Source organism: Nicrophorus vespilloides, unplaced genomic scaffold (assembly GCF_001412225.1).
Source record: "Nicrophorus vespilloides isolate i.1.1-1 unplaced genomic scaffold, Nicve_v1.0, whole genome shotgun sequence".
Lineage (NCBI taxonomy): Eukaryota > Metazoa > Arthropoda > Insecta > Coleoptera > Silphidae > Nicrophorus > Nicrophorus vespilloides.
Window position 1 is genome coordinate 131,596 of NW_017095559.1, and position 19,214 is coordinate 150,809.

At 33.0% G+C, this 19,214-nt stretch overlaps 1 long non-coding RNA gene across 1 annotated transcript in view; it reads left to right on the plus strand.

The window, feature by feature from the left end:
- The window catches only part of LOC108556620, a 61,940-nt gene extending 47,153 nt beyond the window's left edge, over positions 1-14,787 (plus strand). The window contains exon 3 of the long non-coding RNA XR_001890826.1: positions 14,602-14,787. This is a non-coding gene — a long non-coding RNA (uncharacterized LOC108556620). The remainder of the gene's footprint in view (positions 1-14,601) is intronic.
- The last annotated feature ends 4,427 nt before the right edge of the window (positions 14,788-19,214 follow it).

The following is a 19,214-nucleotide window of genomic DNA, read 5'->3' on the forward strand; positions in this document are numbered from 1 at the left end:
TATTGAAAATAGTAAGTAGTTTTATTTCTTCAATATGCATTAAACAATAAGAAATAGTCAATTTTACTGATCACAAAACGCTGTTTAAGAATAATCCAAGTAATTTCTTCAATTATTTACAATTATTGTATGTTCATATAAATTTATCTGAATTTATGAAATAATTAAATACCAAATTCAAATATTTCTTCATCTTACAAAACATTTATCAATCAACTTCTTACATTTATGGCAAATATGTTCAAATTAATTACTTATATAATATTACTAATGATAATGACTAAATACATTTTTTCATTCATAAATAAATTTCATATATCCTAGATTTAAAGAAAATAATAAAAAGAATTATTATTATTGGAAATGAAATAATATTTGTAAAATTAACATATTTTGTATATATAAACTAATAAAACTTTATGTTTTTCAACTTTGCTTCAAATTTTCTTTGCCTTTTATTCATAGTTCATTTTCTTGAAGTTTTTCTAAGAAAACTATTTTTTAATTTTATCAATTTTTGTTCAATTAAACATCTATTAAAAAAGTATATTTGAATACATTTACTTATCAAGTTCTTATATGTTTTACTGTGACATAATTTTCTAAGTTCAGTCTTTGATAATAGTTCAAAATTTATATTTTTGTTTATTATTACTGTTATGTAATAAGGATTAGTTTAGGTAAATAATTCAACATTAGATGAGTTAACACGAATCTAGAACAAAGATGAATTAGATATGATTTCCTATACCTCGGAACCTCGCTTAACGAATTAATTGTAATAAAAATGACTCGCTTAATGAGCGACGTTTCGCATTCCGAGTGACGATGAGAAAAGAAGTCTGTTTTTGCGTCTGCTGCATCATCATTATTAAAATTTGTGTACACATATTATGTGTATTTTTGATTAAAAATCCTGAAATTTTGGAACGGATTAAAGTCGTTAAGAAATTAAAAACAGTGTTAAATAAATAATTCAAATTTATAATTCATTGATTTTTATTGGTTTGTAGTTTTTCTAATAATATTATTTTTTGTGTGTATTTGTTGAGAGGAGCAAAGTTCAATTTAATTGCATCGAACGTAAAATAATGGAGCAGAACCGGACCTGATCAAATATCAATTACGCGGTATATGGAGGTCATTATTATCGAGAGAGAGAGCATTTCTTGCCCGGTTTTTATTGTATTCCGATTTATTTTCTCTTCGTTCTATTATATATATATTTTTTTCTTTTTCCCTGCAATCGGTTCGAAGGACGTGGATAGGAAGAAAAAGACGTGTAGTTTCGGAGGTAATTAATTTAAGGGCCGTGGGATTTGTAAAGATTTGGACCCGGAATCGTATAACAATGCTCGAATTTGGGGGGAGAGAGAAGGATTTGGGGCGAACGAAAGTGCCGGACAGCGGAGCGGGAAAACTTAATTGATTTGTCAAGGAAATAAATTTGGGGAAAAAAGGAATAAATGCACATGTGCGTCGCACGAAATTGGCATTCAAGTCTTCTATCCTCGATGTTGGGGTCGTTGGTGAGGGGGATGGAGAGGAGGAGGGAGGAAGAACCTCCGCTAATCCAAAGTCCGCATCCGGAAGTGCCCCACCGGAAACACGTCTGAATAAACGATTTGTACACCGGGGTCCTTAACCACTTGATACAGGCTCGTTCGCATACTGAGAGGAACATGGAAACATCCCTTTTATCCCATGAAAAAATACAACAAAAACAGGACAAAAAATGTTATATGTGTATGTGTGTATATATATTGAATTCGGCTTAAACTGTCGCGCGATTGATTAATATGCCCTTTTCGTTTGGTGCCGATGCTGTTTTTGTTTTCGTTGTTGTTTGTTGCTGTTGTTTTGTCGGAACAATGGAAGGGCGCGTTTCAGGTTTGCTGGATTTTGCGTGTTTTATTTTTATTTATTTTTTTATATTGGTCTGTCATAACGGGTGATAGGCTTCGGGCGTTGAGCGCAGAGGAGGAAACCCTGAAGAGGCGCAGGATATGGATGAAGAGGTGGCAGGAGTGTAGTGGGATGAGGAACAACGCTCTGATGAATATCGAGGGCTAATATTTCCAGAGATCGATATCTTGCACACTCGACTGATGTAATCATCGAGCGCATGTCTAGCAGACAAGACCATTTCCTGCTGGATGATTTAACGTGCTCGACTTTTTATGCATTCGCACCTCACTATTAAATTCCCCGAGCCCCGGCGCATTCACCATAACTCAGCACCCGTCCGCCTCTTTTTTCCTTCTCTTCATCTACCACTTCCACCATCGCTTCGACGACGTCCCAAACACTTAATCGCACCTACTTACAAATTGACTCAAGCTCATTTTATTAATTACACTTTTCATCCATAAACTATCATGTTTTATTTCACTAATATGGAAACTCCACTTTTCCACACATTCAAAATAATTAAAATATACAAAATTATTAAATTATTAAATTATATACAGTGAGCACCTCGCAGAAACAGCGTTTCGCTTAACGAGTAAAATGAATTGTAAGAAAAATGACTTGCTTAACGAGTGACGATGAGAAGAGAAGTCCCGGATTGTGCGCCTTCTACATCATTTTTAGAACTTGTGTACACATATTATGTGTATTTTTGAATATGTTTAGACTATACGAGTGAAAATCCCGAAATTTTGGAACGGATTAATCTCGTTAAACGAGTATATGGAATAGAAGATTCTAGTATAAAATACAATAACAATTTCTTAAAATACATCAAATACAAGACATTATGAATAAATTATATATAACGCTTAATGAGCATACATAATTCGTTTCAAAATTTCCGGATTTTTACTCGTATAGAGTGAAACAATTTTCTCCATATAAACTAATGTAATATGCGATAATGCGTTCCATTTAGGAGTCATTAAAATTTATTTTGCTCGTTAAGCAAGGTTTCAGTGTATAAAATATCATGATTAATCCAAATATTCTCAAGTAAATTAAAACAAATCAAATATTGTCAAATAATATTACAATTTTCTCTAATACAGAAATATTATGTTTAGTTGAATATCCAAGGTTAATATCTTTAAGAAATAATAAACTTTAGCTTAGGACTAAAGTATAATACATAAAAATTTTAACTCAGAGTTTCAGTGTATAAAATATCATGATTAATCCAAATATTCTCAAGTAAAATAAAACAAATCAAATATTATCAAATAATATTACAATTTTCTCTAATACAGAAATATTATGTTTAGTTGAATATCCAAGGTTAATAACTTTAAGAAATAATAAACTTTAGCTTAGGACTAAAGTATAATACGTAAAAATTTTAACTCAGAGAAATATACAAGGTTGTAGACATGAACTGAAAATTATGAAAATCTTATTGATTTAGTGCAAGTAACTAATTTCATACTATACTAAGGTAAATACGAGGTTCTTGTAATTTCAGAGAGATTTAAGTTTTCAATGAAAATCTTTAAAATCTATTCTTTATACTAAACTTCTTATTTATTATTTCAATTGGATTTAATTTCATTCAATCGAATGTTTAAGAAAACAATAAAATATTTACTTAAATATTACTTCTTCTTGTTGTTTTTTTCTATTCAATTTCTGTACTTTTATTTTCTTTGTTCATTTTCTTCGTGCGAGATGAAACGGGTTTGGCGAAAAGCTTTACATGTTAAAAGTTAGATTGCCGTAATTGATTCCATGCTTGCAATCACGAGACGGAGGAGGGCTTTTGACTCTGACAAATTTAAGCTCCCCGTACGAGGTCATTTAACTCGGCTCCGCGCAATTTAGTGATGCTCCTCCGAACATGCCGGAAGATCTTCCGTGTCATGAAATTAACGTAATCGAACCAAAATCTTCGAATCGATAAAACGAACGAACGAACGAAGAAGACATCATCTTACACTCCAAATCATAATTATATAATTTTACTAATTAGTCGTTAATTACTAAATAAAATTTATATTAACAAGTATAAGCTTATAAACTTAACCAAACTAATTGAAAGTTCGAATTGAAAAACATAACTTTTTCATAAAAATCAATTTTTAATTATCGATCATATTTTTAAATAAAAATAAGATACTTTGTCCTGAAAATAAAATTAATTTCATTATAAACTGAAAATTTTAAAGTTTCAATTATAGTAATTACAATTTATTTAAATATTGTAATAAACTTTATATAATCTTTTGAGTCAAACAACTTTATGAGAGAGAGAAAAATTTAAACATAAAATTTTAAAAAAGTACATGCTTTGTGTCATAAAACCAATATTAGCAACAACAAAAAGCTTTCAAAAAGTTTTGATGTTCTCGTTGTTATTTCTTCATCTGTATTTCTCATTACTCATATTTTTTTTAATTTGCCTGTTTGTTTTGTTGTCTGGTCTAGTTATGTTTGTTTAATGCTAAATGCAGAAAGCAGTTTTAATGTAAATGAAGGATTACATCACACACTCATACACAATATATATATATAGGGAGATGCAGCGAGGAGAGATGAAAATATTTCGGTTCGGTCGAATGGGCAAACCGCGATAAATCTTTTGATGGTTTGCGCAAAACGCAGAGCACCGAACTCTGCAATTTTTTTCCACCCTCCTCCGCATTCGCTCATGATGGTGGCGGTTGTTTTCACTTGTTTCTACTGTATATATGCATACACATTTTTTTTTTTGTTACATTTCGAACGTGCAGCCGAAATTATTTCCCATAAATGGTTTCGAAGCCGCGACAAAGCAGTGGGGAAACTGTGAAATAAATTGAGTACGGCCCCCTGAAAACCAGAAAAATAAAAGACACCAGCAACCAAAAAAAAAGAGTATATAAAACCACGCATGCAAAACTGCATTTATCCATATATATATATACACGTAAAAAGGATGAAGAGGGAAAAAAAAAGAGAGATTTGAGCAAATGAAAAGTACAACAAAAATCGAGGTGTGCGGCGCCCGACAAACGGAAAACGTTCAGTGTTGTTTTTTTTGTTGCTTTTGTTATTATTCGGGAGTTTTCATTCTCACTGTATTTCCGCGTTTTGTCTTTTTCTATTTTCATTTTCTTCTTCTTTTTTTTTGTTCGTTTTCGTTTGTTTGTAGATTTATACTAATTCCGGAAATGTAATCGAAAACAACGGAATCGGAATGGGATTTTGCCAATCGCTTTGATCTGAACAACAAAATATATGCAGAAAAAATATGTATGTTTGTACTTAAAGCACAAATATACAAATTCTGGAGTTGAGAAATGTCAATAGATTGTTTTCAGTATAACTAAAAGTTTGTTTCTTCCAATTGTTAGGGAATTGTGGACAATTTTGTACATCTTTAGGTTTGAATTCGTATTTGTTTTCATTTAGTTCAATAAACTTTTATTTTTACAAAATTCATATTTTTTAATTAAAAAAATTAACACAAATTTTAGGCAAAAACAAAATATTTTATTTTATATTATTAAAATATCAGTTTTTTAATGGAATTTAATTAAGAAAAATCTGCACAATTTATCGCATTAATTAAGTTTTACAGATTCATAAAGAAAGTTTCAAAATATTTTTTTAAATGCAAAATGTAATAAAGTATTTTTTCATAGATATTTACTTAAGTTTGACAGGTAACAAATGTATTTTTATAACAAAATACTCAACATTTCTTTCTGTAAAAATTTGCTAATGTAAGAAACTGGAAGATGTTACACAACAAAGTTTTAAGTGGATTAAACGTAAATAAGAGTTTATGTTATTAAATTGCATTTTCAAATGATATTTAAGAATGATATATAAAATTTGAAATGTTTGAGCAGATGAATAAGAAATTGAGACTTAAATGGATGAGACGTTGTTTAATTAAGTGTATTTCCTGTTTGGTCAATCTGCGTAATCTTTTATTTGCGAGTGGGATTTGGATGTGAGTAACGTGCAGAAAGTAAGAGAAACGTTTCGTTCTCATTATAAATCTTCGCCGGTATGGGATTTCCTTGCTCTCGTTGCCATTGAAACTACAATTACAATCCATTGTACACTTGTTCTCTTCCCGTTCGTTAGTCTCATCAAGAGCACGAAGTATGCTAATAATAATGGTAAGATAATAGATAGAAATAAGTTCCACTTCTACAACTTATTTAGTTGGTAGAGTAGACGAGGACGCTCTCAAGTTGGCAGCGAGTGCGCGTTTCTCGTGACGTCACATCCGGACGGTTACATTTAATTCGAGTGCAGGTACAATGAGAGACTGGGAACAACAATAAGCCGAAGTTCGCAAGCAGAGAAATTTATAAATGCTATTCATAATACATCATCTAGTGCTGCTCAGTCTCGACATTCTTTTTTTTATTCCCGGGACACAAGTTTCAGGCATTCCCGAGAATTCTCATGACTCGAGAAATTTATACAATCGTTTTATTAAACATTCATCAAATCATGGTTGATTTTGAACAACCAGAAAAAATGTCTTCTCCAGATTTACATTAGTTTCTGGATTGTGTAGATATTTCAATAAAGATATAATTCGTTTATCCGAGTCTAACTAATAGTGCATGATACATATATCTTGCTGAATCATTATCGATTTTACGTCAGCTGTTAAATTACGTATTTATCGCCGGTACTTTCAATTGTGATATCTTCTAATGCGACGGAGATTATTTGTTTAAACACAATTTGTTATCTTATTTTGGACTATATATTTTTCCAAAATTCCCGGGATATTTGTTCTAGGAATTCCCGGTTCATCAATACTAACACTATACCATCTGCACGCAATACTTTGCAAGAAGTATTGCCATTACTGCGCGCCCTTCCGTCGTGTTTGCGTGCATGTGGAGAAAAAGAAAACGGAAGATTCCCTATATTCGCAAAACCCAAGGGAAAAGGTGGAGCTCATAATTTGATCTCCATTTGCGGCATCCGAATGTAAATTGAATACATAAAAAAAAAGTGTAGCTGGAGGTGGCGTCGACGCGGTGATTCCGACGTACGTGATTATGACGCGCGGCGGGGCCGTAAAAAGGTTCGATTCTCTCCTCTACTCTCTCTCTCTCCCTGTGTTTTTTTGACTCCCTGTAAATTTTAAGGGCGAAGTGGATTTTTTTTATATATATATATACGTCCTCGGCTTTAATTCGGTGTGATATTACACGCTTGTTTAATGTCTGTTTTATTAAGGACGTAAAAAACATTTTCGAACGGATTTATTTCGCTTTATTATGCGGGCCAAGGGTGGAAAGAAGGGAATTAAGTAGAAACGATAAGTAAAGTCGGGAAGTTCCGTTGCAGTGTGTTCGGTTGTCGGAGGGTTCGGATGTTTAGTTACCTCTCTACCCCTAGATCGTGCGGAAATCAAAACTGGAAACAGTGCCCTTCCGATCCTCGACCGACGATCATCGTTCGTTTATCGGCCGCGTTTCAGTGACGATGCGATGACGGTGTTTTGTTGTGTTTCAGTTGATAATCGCGCGGAATTGTGAAGCAGTGCGTTACGTTACAATGGGATTATACTAATTTTGATGAATCAGTAAGTTGAGGCTTTGTTTTTGGTATTTCAATAACCTAACCAAATCCAACACAATACAAAATTATTTGGTTTTGTATTGAATAACTAACTAATCCTACAATTTCCCTCAATACAAAATACAATAGTTAGTATTGAACAAATAACTAATACTTAATCCAATATGAAATACTGTTGTTAATAGTTATTTTAGTATTGAATAACTAACTAAATCTTCAATTTAAGTCAATACAAAATTGAACTCTTAATCCAATAGAAAATTGAATCGTTATGCTTATTACAGTATTCAAAAACTAATCTCAGATTTACTTGTTTTTATATTGAATAACAAACAAATTCTACAATTTGATTCAATACAAAATTGAACTCTTATTACTTATTTTAGTATTGAATAATTGTCTAATATTTAATTCTAGAATCTGACTCAATACACAAAGAACTTATTTCATTATTAATCCTACAATCTAAACTTATATAAAAATACATTATTTTATAATATTCATATACAAAATAATCTTACTTAACCTAATATAATTTATAGTAATTGCTTGAAAGTTGGGGGGTTAGATTATATTTTTAAACTTTTATCGACTTTCTCGAGAATTTGTCCTCGGTACCTCAACGAGATGGGGGTTTCATTCTGTATTAGTGACCTATAAAAGCTCATCACTTATTTTAGTTCAGCTTTTGAAACTTTCGTCAATTTCATAACCAAGTAAATTATAATTCATTGTCTCAAAGAAAACGAGATTGTTTGAATTTATCCTTCACAATCTTTCATTCAAGAATCATTACATGAAATAATTGACAATTTAATGTAAATTTATCTACATTTATATACAATATTTACTTATTGCAGTCGTAAAAACGTTATAATTAAATTTATTTTATAAAGTGAGATAAATATTATAATTTTGACCTCAAGAACTTACAATTTATTATTTTTAAATCGTAGCAGTTTGATAAATTCAATTTACTTTGATAATATTTTTAAGATTGTGCACGGCTCTGGTCATGTTTGCTGAGTTCTTCATCTATTCTTACATAATACAGATAAAAGCAGTTTGATAATATTTTAGAAGATTATATGAGAGAGAATTCAATTTATATTTTCTTGATACAGACTTATCTGTATTAGTCATTTTAACTATACAAAATATTAATAATTTTCTACATTAAAGAAGATTTTAAAATTACGAAACCTTTTTAAAGAAATACAGATAAATATTACGAATTTTAGCACAATTGTCTTAGATATGTGAGAAGAAAACAATATTTATATTCTTGAGACAGTTAGTTGACTTAATTAAGGACTTTATATATTAAAAATATCATATAAAGATAATATTTTAGATATAATTAAGTAATTCAAATTACTTTGGTTATTTAGTAAATTCTTATATAAAATGTTTAGAAAAGAAACAATTTCAAAATAAATTCTAAAGTATTTTTAATTATTGAAAGAGTGGAGTAAGTTTATCTTATAAAAAGATGTTTGAGAATTAGGCAAGACATGTTCCTTGTATTTTGTTGAAACATCGATTTTAATCTTGAAACAAATTCTTTAAAAAAACACGTTTATCTTGTGTATTTAAAGATAACGTTTTCTGCACTGATTTAGATCTCCTGTCAAATTCTATATAAACTGAGTAGCGTGAGTTTGTCTGACGGTGGAAGAAAGATGTTCGAGAGATGTAGAGCAAAACAACAGGACCTGTTTTCTTCAGTTGGTAAAAGGGTTTCGGCGCGCAAGGAACAAAAAAAAAAGTAATAAAACGTAAGGGCATGTGACAGGCGGATTAAAATTGTAAAACCTGGCGTTCGGTGCGTGCGTGTTGTGTAATGCCGTTCGACGCTTTTGTGGGCGCAATAAATTTCGTGTCGGTGAAATTTAATAAAAGATGATTCCGTCGTCGTCGTCGGAGGCGGCGGCTGCTACTGCTACAGCTTCTGCGGCGGAGAAAAGGTTTTGTGTTCGGGGATAATCCGACGAGCAAACGTTATCAGTAGTTATCAGACATGCAGCGCGGTCTGGGCTCGGGCAGCCGGGATGGATTTTCGATTGGGCATCTGGGGATGACCGATAGTGCGGAACGAGCTCCGCATCGACACTCCATCAGATAAAGAAATGTGTATGTAGCGTAAACGTGCGAAAGGGAAAAAGAAGATCGAAAGCATCCCCTACACCCCGCGCACACACATACAGAGAAGGGATGGACTATGGCGAAGGGATGGGTTGGGGTTTGGTGGAGCGGCGGGGTTCGGGCGATTGGATTTAATGTGGGAAACATTCGGGAATACAAATCGGTCCTTTCTCTCTCTCACTCACACTTTCGCCCTTTCTACCCCATTCAATATTTTACAATTATCGCCCTTACATTATCTCCTTTTTCCCCCTACCTCGTCCCCATTCCCATCCCCGACACACGACAATTTAGATTACAATCCGTTTAAATTACGCAATTACCCGACGAATTAGAATCGGACTTACATCGGGGACGTAACGCGGTGACCCATCTCACCGGCATCCAGATTATGCATTTATATGTATATATTTACATACGCAAGATACGTCCGTTACGTAAGACTTTTCGACTTTCCTCATCTCTTATTGTCGTTCCACTCTCACACTCGACCCTAAAGCCCGCATAATAAAGGCAAATAAATGGAGCAATGTTTTAAGCAACCGCTATAATAAAAAGCAATCCTTGCTTCATCTTAATCTCCCACATATCACCTTATCTTCTCTAGACCCTACATTCATTCATGATAAAAACACAATAAAGAAACTTGATAATTATTAAGTCTTTCCCTTTAAAGTACCAATTGATCAGTCGTTTTATTGACTTTCTTAATATTTATTAAGTCTTAAAGTTTTCAAATTACTCAAGACATTTTTGGAAATCATTGATATCAATTAAGTCTTAAAATATTTGTTATGCGCTGAAAGTACTGAAAATCCACCAGTTGAAGAAAAAGTATCGTTTGCCAAGTTCAGGTTAATCCATAATGTCATTAGGCATTAGTCCATTTGCGATTGAATCCGAAAACGCAAACGGTATTCGGTGGAAACTGCCAATTCCTGCAGAGATTTCGAGCGTCGAGATTATTATATATATATATATAGAAAAAAAAAACAAGAAACCAATTCCCAACAGTCATCGAAACTGTTCAAAATCGCCCAGTTTATTGCTCGCACGATCCTTAAAGAACCTGCACTTCCTCCGCTCAACAGCCAAGAAAAAAACGCCAGCCCCCTTTTCCTTTTTTTTTTCTTCGTTCCATCTCCCGTTCGCCGGGAAAATGAAAGGGTCGTAAATCTGCGTACCCCGATTTTACATATTCACCCCATTTTTACCAGAACAAAAAGAAACTCCATATTTTAGAAATATATATTTTTTGGTTTAAAAAAAAAAAAACCTTTTACAAAGTAGAGATGTGCTGTAAAATATGATACCGGTTTTTTTTCTGGTTATGTGTGTGTGGAGTAATATTATTTATTGAATTAGGGCGCGATCGAAGTGGCGGCTTACATGCATCATTCAACTGTCACATTACGGACGTGCGTTGGAGCGAGAGGGAAGAGAGCGTTTCGAAAAGTGAGGGGTTGTAGGATGGAGAGAGTGAGAGAGAGGGAGAGAGTTGTAGGTGTAGTAGTTCCGTTCAATATCGTCCCGCCGATAAATCATTAATTTACCAAATGCGAAATGCGAAATTAAAAAAATGTCTATTATTCATGGGGGCAAAACAATTTTGATTGCTTCATATCGTTGCGTTTCGGGTTGCGATCGATTTGAACGTCATCATATATTTATGGTCATCGCAGAATTTATACATTTCGGACTCATACCAAAAACCTTCATCCCTCCACCCCATCACTCATCATCGATGTAAGACCATCAAATATTTAACGCAATTTTTGTTTCAATTTTTCATTTACATTAATATTTCCACAAATAAAAACGTTGACATGTTCAGTCTGCCTATTTTATTTATTTTAAAATGAAATATAAAGAAATTAATAGGACCTAGAACCATAACACGTGGTACACCTTTTCCAAAATTGTATAACCAAACAATCTAAATAGTAAACTGACTGTTAAAACTTAACTAACAGCGTTTGAAACAACTGCTTGAATTGTAAGTGATGGTTATGTCATTAAAAAAAAAAGACGATTGGATCAAGATGTATGGACCGAAGCGAAAACAAATTCCTCGAAACAAAACTATCCCAAAACTCGGATGGAAACTTTAAAAGCATTCTTCGCAACTTTCCATCCGCAGACAACAGACTCTAAACGATTTGCTTCTATTGCAATTTTAACTGTATTAACATTTTTTTTTTAATTTAGTACATTTAGTAAATAATTTCATTACAAAATATCGCATTTTTCTCATGAAAACGCATATTATTCGACACAATAATATCAATAACAATGGAAATGGAGGGAGAATAACAATTGTTTGGATTACAATTAAATAAGTTGGCCAAATAAAACAAAAAGGAATAAAAATTGATTCGTTTTTAGGGGTGGCTTCTGTTTATTGCAAACGTCAAAGTCGAATGATTCTGATAAATGTTATGATTAAAACCGTTAACGTTTAATTAGTTTTTGAGTGTAAATATTAAGTGTTGGTGGTTTCGTTCTTTACCAAATTTATTATGTAAGTATCAAATGATGAGACGCAAATAATTGGGATTATTTAAATGCTGACCTTTAATGAGGTTATGTGAGAAATGTCAATATTCGTGGGTGGTAGTGACATCATTCATTAATACGAAAGTGATATTTCTCCAATGTAAATCATAGTATTATATAAAATGCTTTGTATTATACTGTGAATTTTAAGATTTTGTTTAATCAATGTGAATTATTTCAATTGGCATTAATTGTTTTCACACAATTCAATATTATAAATATTTCATGTTTATAAAACTATAGAAATAAAATTAGATTTTTGATTTTCTATTGAAGATGTATAGTTACGAGTTCTGATTTAAAAGTATTGAAATTCAATTTGTAAATGTGTTCAAGGATTTGGGTTATATTGACTAACAATTATGTGTTCTTAAGAAAAGGAGTGGCGAGGGATTGCAATTCAAATTACAATGAAGAGTAAACAGAATAATGTTGGTATCCGGAATTTGCTCTGGGGAAGGATAAAAATGAGGAGGAAAGGAGCGGAGATGAAGAGGAGTGAGCGGAGAGAAGAGTTATTTGTTCTGGTAATTGTGAAAAGTAATTAAGAATTACGCCTGGCTCATAGTTCGCCAAGTTTACATAGCAGTTGCATCATCGCACGGGATGAGGGTTTGCGTCGGGAATTAGGGGATGGTGGGCACATGTTTAACAGAGATCGCACCTAATACAGTAGTACTAGTAGCGGTGGTGGTAGTAGTCTCAGCAGTCGCTGGAAAACTTGGTTTCGCAAGCTCCACAACCTAGCTTGGTTGTTATTACCCGTCTTACTGTCAGCGCGCGCGCCGCATAGTTCCGAAGTTGCAGAGGGCTGGCGAAAATTCGGTTGGAACGGTGGCTCCGAAAGCCGCAACACCAGAAGCCACTTTATACATCCGGTGGAGGAAATTCGTTTTCATGCACATTTTATGGAAAATTATGCACATTCGTCCGATTCTCCCTTCGAACTGTCCACCGCATTTGTATGACGCTTACATCCATACATAGACCGTGTCCATCCAATTTAACTTTACTCAAACTCTTCCTTACCTTAATGCACTTTTATTTATACTACGTTCTTTGCTTGCAAACTTTGCAACAATAACATCAACTTTGCCTGCAACTGCAAATACCACGAGATAAAAACAAAATAAAACTTTTCAATTGTTATCATTATAAAAAAAAATGATATCCTTTCAGAAGACACAAAATCAATTAACATATAAATTGCGATTCGTTTAATACGCAAATGCATGTTAATCTTAGCCGCACCTTAAGAAAGATTAATGTTCACTCGGAGCACTTAGGATTAACGTTCAATTCAAGCACAACAACGATACATATTTCTATATATAAATATTAAAAATAAACTGCAGGATATAATTCATAACTTGCAGATTAAAAAATGGAACTCAAATTGAAGATCAAAATATTTCTGTTATGGGAACAACAGCGAAGCAAAGAGTTACTTGTTTTTTTTTTGTCGATTTTAATTGAGCACTTATTTCGGTAAGTGGAATACGTCCTTTATAAGAGGAGGGAAACAACAAGGGGCGGCTAATTGGCATCTGGAATTCTTAATGTGAAGATTTTCGAGATTCCCTCGTCTCGAAATTCGCAAGAAGAAAAAAAAAAAAGAAGCAAAACAAACAACGAAATAAGATTGCAGCAACGCAATTAAGTTTTATTGCGCGAAATTATCCTTCGGAATAAAATTGATGTGTCTCATATGTGAGTATGTGAGCAGAGTTTCCAAAACTTTTCCTGCAATGGAAAAATCCTGAAATTTTCACGAAACAAGTTGTTTATTTTATAGAATAGGTAACAACACATAATCAATATAAAATAATGAGAAAAACATTCATTATTTATTTAGTAATTATTTCATTTCAAGTTTTCATGGCGCATAGTTTGGAAAATCCTGGGATAAAGAAAGATATATGAATTGAAGGAGAGAGAGATAAAGGGCGTTTAGGATAAATCGAAATCGTTGAATTCCTTCTTTTTCTTGCTTTAATTAAAAAAAAATAGTTCAAAGGGAAGTGTGGAAAATATGCTTGTTAAATGACGCATTTTGCGGGACACGTGTGCCCCGGAGTAATGGCTGTTGGGGGGGTTTTAGCTACTCTTACCATTTTCCAGTGCACAAGTTCGCCGAGGGCTGTAACATTAACAACCCTCTTAAACCTCAGCTCAACGGAAAATTGGCACTGCAGAACACACACACACACCGACCAACTCACATAGAAACCATCTTTCTTTCTCCTTTACTCTCGCATACTCTTATGCTCTACTCTTTCGCTCGATTCCAGGATTCTCGTTTCGAAATGAATGCATTCTTTTGTTTCCTCTCCGCAGCATCCAAAAATAGCGTGGCCGAGATTTAATCTCTTGAAATCTTTTGTTTTCCAGATAGCGAGCATCCAGAGACAGCGAGACCGTACTCTTGTACTTCTTCTTCTTCTACTTCCTAATACGAGCGTCCATCCACAAACGCCAGATATCATCGTCATCGCCCGAAGATGGGGACTTGGATGAGCGGCGCTGCGGCCATCTACTGGACCTTCCTCATCTCTTATACTTACGGTGAGTGTAATTTCCGAATCCTATTAATTTAGAGCCTCTTCGGTTTCGGGGGTTTGTTGCAAATGCGATGATAGTGAGCAGGATGAAGAGGTGGAGGAGGATAGGGCAACATTACATAATTAAATCGACGCTAATTGTATTTGCGGACGGTTTTGCATATTATATTTAAATCTTGCCCCGAATCTGCTTTAATAATATAACGACCCATTAAAGCTTCACGTGCATCAATTACGGACGGCCTCCCCCGAACATAATGCAACCTATTGAATTAAATTTCATTCCACGTTGCTCCATCGCATTCTCTCTCTTACTCTCCATCTCTACCAACTCTTACCATTACTTCTTTATCTGCTCGTTAAAGCCGGCATCCGAGCAGCATTTATGTTTTTTTTTTTATACAATACGCCCGGAAATATAATAAACCTCGCAAAATATGTGTACTTATTATGGTAACTACGATATATCACTAAAAAGGAAACCTGAAAAATTCTCATTTTACATGTCAAAGTGAAGTATTGATTCGCATCCATCCATCCATTCCACTTTCCTCCAACTCCACCGTCCTAACACCGCCCCATCCCAACATCAGACAACGGATGCGGAAAATCATTCCAATATTCTCTTGTTTAAGGTCCACTCGAACAACCCTTATTGTACTCTGCAAATAAATTTATATCTTTCCATCGATTCACACTGTTTCCTTTACATTTACACAATATTTCTCTTTTGATTAGAAAACGTGAACTTATCCAAAAACCTAATCAGCAAATAGGAGAAAAGTATAAATAGATTAAAAAAGAAAGTCCACATAATTTCCTTCAAATTTACACAATTAGATGATCTAAGACTTCAATTTACAAAATAATAAATAGAAGAAACGTATAGAAAATTATAAAGTAACAAATAACAATTATTATTCTGTTTTCACGTCTAATTAGTTAAAATTCTTCAAATTATTAAATATTTCTTAACATTACAATAAACAGATTTTTTATTACAAATAAAATTAGTTCAAAGTGAAGGAAATTGTAAAATTTATAAACAATTATAAGTATGACATAAAAGTACAAAAAAAATCTAAATAAAAATAAATTTCGATAAAAAAAAGATTGATTTGAACTGAAGAAAATTAGATATAAAAGAGGAATATTTTCCTACTAATAAAAAAATAAACAGACTATTTAAATTTTATGTGAAGGAAATAAGATTTAAGTCCTCTAATTATTAACGATTTTATTTAAAAAGCGAACATTTTCTCCCCGTTTGTATAGCTAATGAACAAAATAGCATTTAACCATTCCACTTTTATTTCGCTCCATTGAAATTGATTTTACACCCTTCAAAGGCATTCAATACAGTCGATACAAAACGGATCCTTTATACGCACGCACAATTTTTTTCTCCTTCGTTTTATTTATTTCTTTATTTTTTCATCTCCTTTCAATTCTCGTATTTATATTATATTGAAAGCGAAATTGAATTGAAACCGCAGAAGGAAGACAGATCTCTGCCAGTTTTCGATGACGCCAGTTATTCTTTGTACACAAACAGATATGTATGTACCTTTTTTATTTATTCTTGTACTTTTTGTTTCTGTTCAGTCGATAATTTCAATTAGAGAATAATAAAATCAGTTTCGCTTTTGCTTTGCGCATCTACATTTGTTTTTTTTTTTGGAATTTGCGCTTTTGTTAATGTCCGTCGCTTTATCAAACGCTGTTTCGCTGTTTTTCAGCATTTTTTGGTTCAATATTTATCACCTGGTTTTCATACACACGACGTAACGCGAACACAAATTTGAAAATAAATAAATAAACGAATGCAAAATTCACTTGTAACCTTTGCATTATCAACTAATAAATTTTCCCTGAAGAAAATACCCGATGATCGGAACAACAACATCCAACATCTTGTCTACTTTATACATTAATTATTACAAAATATACAAAAGTTGAAATATGAAAAAAATATTAAAACTAAAAGTTTTGAAATGTAAAATCATCTCCTATAGTTGACAAATTTTGATGTTTATTTTATGTAATACTTATTAGGTAATTACAAACTATGTAAAAGTTGGAAATTATTGTGAAAAAACGTTTGTGATAAACGTTGATACTAGATTATTCATAAGGAATTAAATGAGGCAAGTGCAGGTAATGAAACGTTCTGTAATTATTTTTGAAGACATTTCGATGAAAGAATTTTAAATGCAGGCAATTATATGTTCCGGGAAGGCACGATCCACGCAGGTGGATTTAATGGGATAATGATCATTAGCATGTGAAGCGATTCCAATTTGGAACTAAGGGAAGAAGGAAATGGAAGGAAAACAATAAATAAAACAACCCATTTCCAAGGTTCAATTACTTGAGAGGGTGGCGGATCTATGGATTGGAAAGGACGGAAATCGACCCCGAAAATATTTCTGGGTCTATAATCTATATAGAACGAATCCTCTTTTCAGGTCATAACTTTGCTGTTACGATCTGTTCACTATTTGCATTTGGCAACTGAGAAGAACTACAAACAAGACACACACAAAAAAAAGAACAGACTAAAAGGGAGGAAAAAAACAAGTATCACGGAGATCGCTGTTGTTATATAGTGCGAGTGTTTATGGAGTGTTTTTTTTTCCTTCGTCCTTCTTTGTAGCTGCGGTGGTAGTAGGCTTTGCTTATCGTCGTGGGGGAATCTTTTAAAGTGTCCACTTTGGTCTAGCTGTGTGTGTGTGTCGTTTACAATAATGTTTTTTAGGGGTGGTCGAGAGGGGACCGGAAGTATAAAAATAAAAGTAACGGCCGACGTTTCAATCCTGTTTCCGGTTAAATCGCAATATAGAGGAGGTGCGGACCGGTCGTTTCCTTTTTTTTTCTTCGTTTTTCTTCACCCTTTCCACATGGGGAAAGGAAAGCGGTCGCCACCAGGCCACATCTCGCCGTGCGGAATAACATAATCGATTCGGGACACACACATAAAACATAAATACAGATATTCCGGAAAGGTTTGAATCCTTGCTTCGAGATGCGCACTCTTCGCCCATCTACATCTAAATTGGCTTCCTGCCGTCAAACGTATTTCATATTAAGAAATCATTTTCGCTGCTGAAAGTGCAGAAGAAACTACAAAAAAAAAACCTGTCAACACTTTCTTTGCTGGTAGCAAGGAAGTCACCTCTTTGGAAACGAAAATAAAGTTTAGAAGCTTTACAAACGTGTATCTGTAATGCACCGACGATACTTCACAGTTCTATTATTTTTTTGAAAACATTTATAACTAGTTGGTAGTTTACAAAAGTGTATCTGTAATGCAAAAACGATATTCTTCACCATTCATTTCTAATAACATTTGAGCAATTTTTATATGTCAATGTGTATTCTTAGTTAAGTTTATTGTGGATTAATTAATAAAAACAATAACTAATCTAATATGATCGAAATTTTTCCTATAATAATTAACATTATCTTATGAAATTTATGATAACGTATGGCTGTGATCAAACATGAATACTTCGTACAAAACATATGCGTTGATGGACGTTTAATTTTCTTCTAATTTATCGTAGCCACATAAGTATACCAAAGATATAAATAAATTACTTGCTCCCATTTCATCTGGACTACTACAATAGACACATGGTATTCGGATGAAGGAGATTTGCATAATAATACATTTTAATTATTCAAATGTATTCGTTCAATTTGAATACCGGCATAACCGAAAATATGACCAGATTGAGACATAACGGATTCATGAACTGCACCATTTTTAGCCACCAATTTGATTTTTTTCTTCAATATTATAAAATTTGATGAATTTTTAACAAAATCGACAGGTTTTTAATGTCTGCGAAGGCCTCTTTTGTTCGAGCGTCAAGAGATTCTGGAGGATGGACTACATAAAAAGCTAGACTTAAAAATAACGATGGACGGACGACGTTCGGTTAGTCAGACATCTAATGTGAGGTGGATTAACCTTTATTGGCACGACATCAACTCAAATTATATTCTTATACATCGCGTAACGCTTTACTAAAAATATCAGACTTTTTCGTTCAAATGATCAAACGATGTTATATTTTGATTTGGGTTTTCTGTATTTCTTATGCGATAAAATATTATAGTACAGTTTTTGGGGTTTCAATTATTTCATTCAACTTTATTCAATATTGAAACAATTTTGATTCATTTTTACTTGTGAAACAACCAATCATTAATAAGTACTTAATTTGTCCCTTATTCTACTACACTGATTTCTTAATATTATACTAATTTCTAAAAGTGTAAAACTTTTAATTGAAGAGAAAATTATACTAACGATTAATCAGTGTATATCAATTTATTTAATTAAATGTTGTGTGTTTTCAGTGATGTAGTATTAATATATACGTTTTAGTTTTGTTTTGTTGTAATTAAGTTAGAGTTTGTGGGATGGGATGTGGG